This window comes from Candoia aspera, chromosome 14 (assembly GCF_035149785.1).
Source record: "Candoia aspera isolate rCanAsp1 chromosome 14, rCanAsp1.hap2, whole genome shotgun sequence".
NCBI lineage: Eukaryota > Metazoa > Chordata > Lepidosauria > Squamata > Boidae > Candoia > Candoia aspera.
The window spans coordinates 10,676,559-10,684,074 of NC_086166.1; the positions used below are offsets into that span (position 1 = coordinate 10,676,559).

The 7,516-nt window shown below is 44.9% G+C and overlaps 1 non-coding gene across 1 annotated transcript; it reads left to right on the forward strand.

Moving 5' to 3' along the window:
* The first annotated feature begins 7,018 nt into the window (after positions 1-7,018).
* Positions 7,019-7,089, forward strand: TRNAG-CCC (transfer RNA glycine (anticodon CCC)). The gene has a single exon. It is a non-coding gene; the product is annotated as a tRNA-Gly (tRNA).
* The last annotated feature ends 427 nt before the right edge of the window (positions 7,090-7,516 follow it).

Genomic DNA, 7,516 nt, shown 5'->3' on the forward strand with positions numbered 1-7,516 from the left:
GCCACATACCATTACAGGTCCCTATGTTGCATTCGGGCAAACTCTGCTTCATTCTATGTGGTCTGTGCATATTTCATACCTAGGGATACCTTCCTGGACACCACTGCCCATGATGGCCATCTGCTGGGAGACCAGTGGGCTTCCTTGTGCAGTTGGTTGGCCACTGTGAGAACAGACTGATGGACCGGATGGGCATGAGGTCCAATCCAGCAGGGCACAGCTTTGCTACCCTCTAGTGCCGTGTTTCTCAACCTCAGCGACTTTAAGATGTGTAGAGTTCCATGCCCAGAATTCCCCAGCAAGTTTTCCTAGCATTCCCAGAATTTCCCAGCCAACTTTAAGATGGGTGGACTTCAACCCCCAGAATTCCCCAGCCAACGTGCTGGCTGGAGAGTTCTGGGAGTTGAAGTCCACCCATCTTAAAGTTGCTGAGGTTGAGAAACACTGCTATAGTGGGCTGACCACTGCGCTTCTGCAGCCCAGCTGTGCCCACCCAGCAAGGTCAGGAGGCCTTTTTCATCACAAGGCCACCAGTAGCAAGACGTTTAAATGAACTGTCACAAATCCTCTGATCCCCTGAGTTGCGGGTCTCCTCCTCAGTGTGGCCCAAAACTATTGTCTCCTTGTTCTCTCCACAAGGGCGAAGAATGTAGGAACATCTGTGGGGTGACCTTAACCCAAAGAAGCCCTTGGGGTCACTTTTCGTCAGAAGATCATGCTCAGTCGGTTGCAAAGTATAGGTCACAAAACAAAAGACATATAACTGCAGCGAAGTATATATGAATACATATAAATAAAAAAGCAAAGTGTAAACATTTTACAAAAAGTACATACATGTTACATTTACGTTTTTTTTGCATTTTGATATTAATAAGTACCATACTTAAAATATTTTAATACACTATGCTTTATAATCTGCACTTGTTTTTCTAATAGTTGTACCTTATTTATATTAAAATACATAACTGTTCCTGGTAGGTAAAGGTAAAGGTTTCCCTTGACGTAAAGTCCAGTCGAGTCCAACTCTAGGGGGCGGTGCTCATCTCCGTTTCAAAGCCGAAGAGCCGGCGTTTGTCCAAAGACACTTCCGAGTCATGTGGCCAGCATGACGACACGGAACGCCGTTACCTTCCCGCCGAAGCGGTACCTATTAATCTACTCACATTTGCATGTTTTTGAACTGCTAGGTGAGCAGGAGCTGGAACTAGCAACGGGAGCTCACCCCGCCGCGCGGTTTCGAACCGCCGACCTTCCGATATCTTTTTGTATTTCTAGGGATTACAAATATTTCTTAATGTTGCTGTCTAAAAATAGGAAGAGGCATATTTAAAAAAAAGGTTAACCAAGCGAAGTGCATATGACAGCGCAAGGATAATGTGGCAGATGCGCTCTTCCTGCTGCTGTCAGTGACAATCTGATGAAGATGATGGTGACGATAATAATGCAGTAAGAGAAAAGAGGCCCTCTTTTCTCCATTTTAGGAATCGATCTCTGTGGTTACCCGCAGGGGGGTCAAAAACGTCAGGATGGCAGACATGGCCATCAATACCCCTGCTAGTCATAAAGAATTACTCTATGACCATTCTCTCCTTTGGGGCAACCACGCTTCACAAACCTTTTAAGGTTGCGACATTTCTGCCCATAGCTGTGGCTGTTAGAAGCTGTCTGGTGCCTCCCTCATGCTATTAATTGTTTGCTGTTAATTGCCTCCTTTCTTGTAATTTTTTATTCTTTTACTGCATTTATTGTAACCCTGGTCGTCTTCTTGTGTTTGGTCTCGGGCCGTAAATAAATGGACTTTGATGACGAACCAGTTTGGTCTAGTGGTTAAGGTGCTGGGCTAGAAACCAGGAGGCTGAGAGTTCTAGTCCCGCCTTGGGCATGAAAGCCGGCTGGGTGACCTTGGGCCAGTCCCTCCCTCTCAGCCCAACCCATCTCACAGGGTTGTTGTTGTGGGGAAAATAGAAGGAGGAAGGAGTATTAGGTATGCTCACCACCTTGAGTTATTTATAAAGATAATAAAGGCGGGGAATTAAATAAATAAACAAACAAACAAACAAACAAATAAATAAAATGAACGTTCTCAATAGAGGTCTGAAGCTCCAGGTAGCATCAGGGCTCACTGGGCAATGCAAAGTGCAACTCAGAGGTCCGAGGCCCCTGGGGAAGTGCAGAAGGCTGTCCAGAGAGCTGTGACTCCCTGCTAAAAATTTATATTTTTATTTAAGAATATTGTTTTTATTGTATTTTAATCTGTAGTTTTCCTAGTTTTATTGTAAACCACCCAGAGTTGTCCTGTGTGTGAGATGGGCGGTAACAAAATTCGAAATATAAATAAATAAATAAAAATAAAGTCCTGCCAACCTAGCAGTTCGAAAACATGCAAATGTGAGTAGATTAATAGGTACCACTTCGGCGGGCAGGTATCGGCGTTCCGTGTAGTCATGCCAGCCACATGACCATGGAAGTGTCTACAGACAAACGCTGGCTCTTCGGCTTTGAAACGGAGATGAGCACCACCCCCTAGAGTCGGACACGGCTGGACTTAATGTCAAGGGAAATCTTTACCTTTACCTACTTCTTTGAGTTGCACTGTGATGACTTCGCCGACACCCCCATGTAGTTTTCTTGGCAACGCTAAAATCTTTTTTTTTCCTCCCCAATTTTCCAGCCTACAATACCTTGTGATCCTGGGATATCCTAGTGGTCTCCCATCCAATTACTAAGCAGTTCTGATCCTGCTTAGCTTTGTGAGACTTGTCATGATGAGCCACCTACCAGTCACATTATTCTGTCCCCCCCTGGAATGAGGCAGTTTACAAACCTTTATAAATAAACACATGCATTGTTTCATTTATGAACCCTACCCTGTGAATCCGAAGCCACCAGCTTTCCTACCATTGTTGTGATCTCTAAACCAGAGAAAAAGAAGAGTCTTTTTTCCCCTTTTTAAAAACATTATTTATTTATTCATTCATTCATTCATTCATTCATTCATTCATTCAATTTATATGACTGCCCATCTCACATACACGACTCTGGGCAGTCAAAACATGAACATAACAAAATAAATGACTACATAAAAGAGAAAAAGTGAAAAAGAACATGGAAAATAAAACATCAGGAAATAAACAGTTTACAATTGTCATAAAATTTAAATTTCATTATTTCATTATTAATTGAATTAATATATTAATTAGACTCGTTATGTCATCTTAAGAAACAGCTGAAAATTGCTACAAAACCACATCTTATCAGGATTATTCAAATAAATGCACAGGATCTTGTAAAAATGAAAAAGAAACAATGAAAAGCAGATGTTAACGATCTTAACTTCTGAATTCCCTCCCATTGTACCTGACTGGTGATTACATCAAAACACTTATAAACGTTACAATTGCTTCTGTAAGAAGAAAAAGTCTTGCAGCAATTTAAAAAGTCACAAATCAATATATTTAAGTTATGGCAAATGGGTTTGCTTTAAGGAGACCCAGAAGTGTCTTGCTGTTTGTAGCAAAAGAGTGCTCCATGCCTACCTCTTGCACAGCAAAGAAGGGGACCATCTGGATGTCACAGATCTGCTATATGGAAAGATTCAACACTAGGTACTATGGAGAAACGGTTGTTGAAATTGACAGATCTTGCTGAGACGGATAAACAAACTTCTCTGATTAAAATTCTCTGACTATCTACATTTATTGGTGACTAGAAACCTCTTACAGACGTTTTGCGTCAAAATGAAAAAAAAGAACTTATGATTTATGGCTTGGATGATTAGACAGGATCGATTATAGAAAGAAGACGGTCATGGTGTAACTTTAGAGAGAGAGGCCGCAATATAATTGCGCTTATAACTGTCGTGAAGAATATCGGAAGCCCCTTCTTTGTGTCTTTTTTCTGTGTCTTTCCTATTTTTCTTCAATGTTTTTTTTCTCTTTGTTTTCTTTTTCATTTTTTCTTCCTTACTTCATATTCGTTTGTATTAGTTTTTATCTTCTTTTTAAAAAGCTTCAATAAAGATCATATGAAAAAAAAGGAAAAAAAAAAACATCAGAAATCAGGCCTGCCTTAAGGCAGGGCCTTCCCTGGGCAGCTGAAGACCTCAGTTCTGTTCTCCAAAGAGACCCAAAGTTACAGGTGACCAGGAGAGGTGAATTTATTCTCCAGTTGCCTGCCTCCTGGTGAGCACCACTTACCAAGTCCAGCTCCATGACTTCCCTCCAGGGTCCGTGTTGCACCAACCACATCGGAGTTTGGTTTGTAAGGAGAAAAAGGGTATTTTAGCTGATAACTAAACTGTCAGAGCAGCTTCAGAGGGCATCGTCCATTTCTGCACAGTGGAGGTTGGGGGGAAAATCCCTTTTCTCAAGTTTGCATGGGGGGGGGGGATGAAATCTCACTGGAACCTCATCCCCCAAGCAAAAGAACCCCCAACTTATTCTCAGCCTGGTCTGTAAAAAAATGTGTCCATAGTTGGGGGAGATGGCCCCCCATGTCATTCCCATTTTTTCTCTTTTAAGGATTAGCCCAAGTTGCTCAGACATAGAGGCCCCCAATTCTTTGGCCAGCCCCACCCCCACCCCCCAACATTTAGACTAGTCATAGGACTGGCGCTATATCCAGCACAAAGCTCAGAAAGGCCTGGAATAAAATATTCCGTTGAGCCCCCCTCCCCAATTTCTTGTTCATTTCTTGCAGCATAACTTCCCCCCCCTGTCGTTTTTTCATCTGTGCAGTCAATGACCCGGAATGCCACTCCGATGGTTAAGTTGCACTTTGCTTTGCCATAAATGAAAAGGATGAAGCTGTCTGAATTCTGAACAATATTTTGGGTGCAGGCCAGGAGCAACCGCCTATATTGCTCCCATCCCCTCGGCTGGCTGGTTCGATCTCTTTATACAGAAGGGTTTTTCTAAGGAACAGTGGGAGACGTTTAAATTCCTCCTAGAAGCAACCCAGATCTTTCTCAGTGCCCCCTCCCTCTACTGAAGCAGCTGTTTCCTTCATTTTGCAGAAGCAAATCCTCAGCGGGATGCGAAGGAACTTCTAACTTTTTGATCACCGATCTTTCACCTAACTGTAGAGCAATTGTCATGAGAACGAAAGTTGCCCTTAAGTCAGGGGTTAAAACACTGGCGCATCCTCGCAGCATCTAAGCAAAAATACAGAAGTGATTCAATTTCACCCTTCTTGCATCTACTGCAGGGGAAAAATACGTCCCAGCTTACCTTGCAAAGCATTGGAAGAATCCCTGCGTTGACAAACACGGGAAGCCTTTTGAGGGCTAAGGGATCACGGAGCTTGCATTCCAAAACTGTAGCACTGCCAGATCTGTATAAATAAATAAAATGTGGGTTTGAAAAGGTTTCCTAGGACAGACCTGGAGCATTTAGGTCTTAACACACACACACACACAAACACACACACACACACACACAGTGTCCAAGGTCCATGCCCTCCCGCAAACTGGTCTTGCTTAAGTTAAGGAATGCCCTACCGGGGGATTTGTGGCTGTCTGGGTCATAGGTGAGAACAGCGCGCTCAAAGGTTATCTCGGAGAATGGAGACGCTCTTGCTGGATCTGGGCAGAGCGAAGGGCCTCTTCCTCCTTGTCTGCAGCAAGATAAAACTAATCCAAGAGATCACACAATCCGGCCTTGATTATATGCTTCGCAGAAGGCAGCCCCCTGCCCTTTCACAAGCAGACGTCAGCCGGAAAGAAAGGTGAATCTTGCTGTCCTCTACTCTTCTTTGCAGCCGGGAGTTTCTGCAAAGTGGGGTCAAAAAAGTCAAGATGGTGGCCACGGCGGTGTGATCAAACTCTGCCTCCTCCTCCTCCTCTTTCTTCTTTTTTGATCTCTCTTCTTCTTCTTCTTCTTCCTCCTCCTCCTCCTCGATCAAATTTTCTTTTCCTTCTTGATCACTCTTCTTCTAACTCCTCCTTCTTCCTCTTAATCAAACTCCCTCCTCCTCCTCCTCCTCTTCTTCATCACCAAACTCTCTTCTTCCTCTTCCTCTTCTTCATCAAACTTCTCTCTTCTTCATCATCAAACTCTCTTCTTCCTCTTCTTCATTACCATCGTCATCATCAAACGTCTTCTTTTCTTTCTCTGTTCTTCTTCTAACTCTTCTTCTTCATCATCATCATCAAACTCCCTCCTCCTCCTCCTCCATCAAACTCCGCCTCAGTCTCCTCCTCCTTCTTCTTGATCAAACTTTCTCCTTCTTCGAACTCCTTCTTCTTCCTCTTCTCTAGAGTTGCCCCACTGCAAAACCCTCCGGCATCACAGAACGTTCCTGCGGCAGGATGTAAACGGAAACAGCTGCTGGGGGCTGAAACGGCTTCCCTGGCGGGCTGGGGGCATGCAGAGGAGTCCTCTGAGAAGGGTTAGGGGGTGTCCTCCTGCTGCTGCTCTTAGGAGGTGAGGAAGAGAAGGTTGGATTTCAGTGACCAAAAAATGGGAATACTGTAGCTGGACCTGTGTTTTTCTTTTTTTATAATTTTTATGAGAGAACATTTTAACGAGATAAAAACAATACCAATTTTAGAAAGGAAATCAAGAAAAATAGTGAATAGATAAGAAAAAAGCAGCAGCATATAAAGGTTATAAAGAAGCAGCTTCCGATCTTCTTAACAGCGGCTATAAATGCATTTATATTTTACCCTAAGATTACATCGTAATTTCCCTCTTTCCACAGTCTACCCCTTTAGTCAGAGCAGTGTTTCTCAACCTCGGCCCCTTGAAGAGGGGTGGACTTCCACTCCCAGAATTCCCCAGCCAGCATGCTGGCTGGGGAATTCTGGGAGTGGAAGTCCACCCCTCTTCAAGGGGCCGAGGTTGAGAAACACTGCCCTACCCGGCTACGTTTGATGCCTTGCAGGACTTCATTCGTGCCTCATAAAGGCTGTAGCTCACGCGCCTCAAAGGCAAAATCGCTGCGACTTTCTTAATCGCATCGCGGCAGAAAACCTCCCCGCGAGTTTCAAAAGGGTTTTAGCAAGGTTGATTGCCCGACAGCGCCGCTGGTGTAGTGGTATCATGCAAGATTCCCATTCTTGCGACCCGGGTTCGATTCCCGGGCGGCGCACAATCTCTTTTGCCTGTGCAAAATCCTTTGCACGGCGCAAGCCGGAACCTTTGCACGGCGCAACGCGCGGAGACCTTCCCCCTCTCCTCCCTGCCGCGCTGCCCCACGCTTCCTTTCCTCCCCGGGACCCCCTCCCTTGGAAAGCTTGCAAGTTTCAGGGCGGTTAGCTCTTGGCTCCTCCGCCCCTCTTTTTTCCCCCCCTTTTTTGCAAGCAAAGGGCTCTTCTGAAGACTTCCGAGAGCGCTTCCGTCGGAACAAGCCCAGGAACGCCTCCCGGCCGCTGCGGCAAAGAAAGCACGCCAAAGCCTCCTGAGGACTAGCGCCTTGGCTTCGGATTCCCATGCTCCCGTTGCTGCAGATTTTTAAGCAAGACCCGAGGCATTCATAAGGTTAGTCCCTATCGCATAGATTAGGGCGCAAAGGGGGG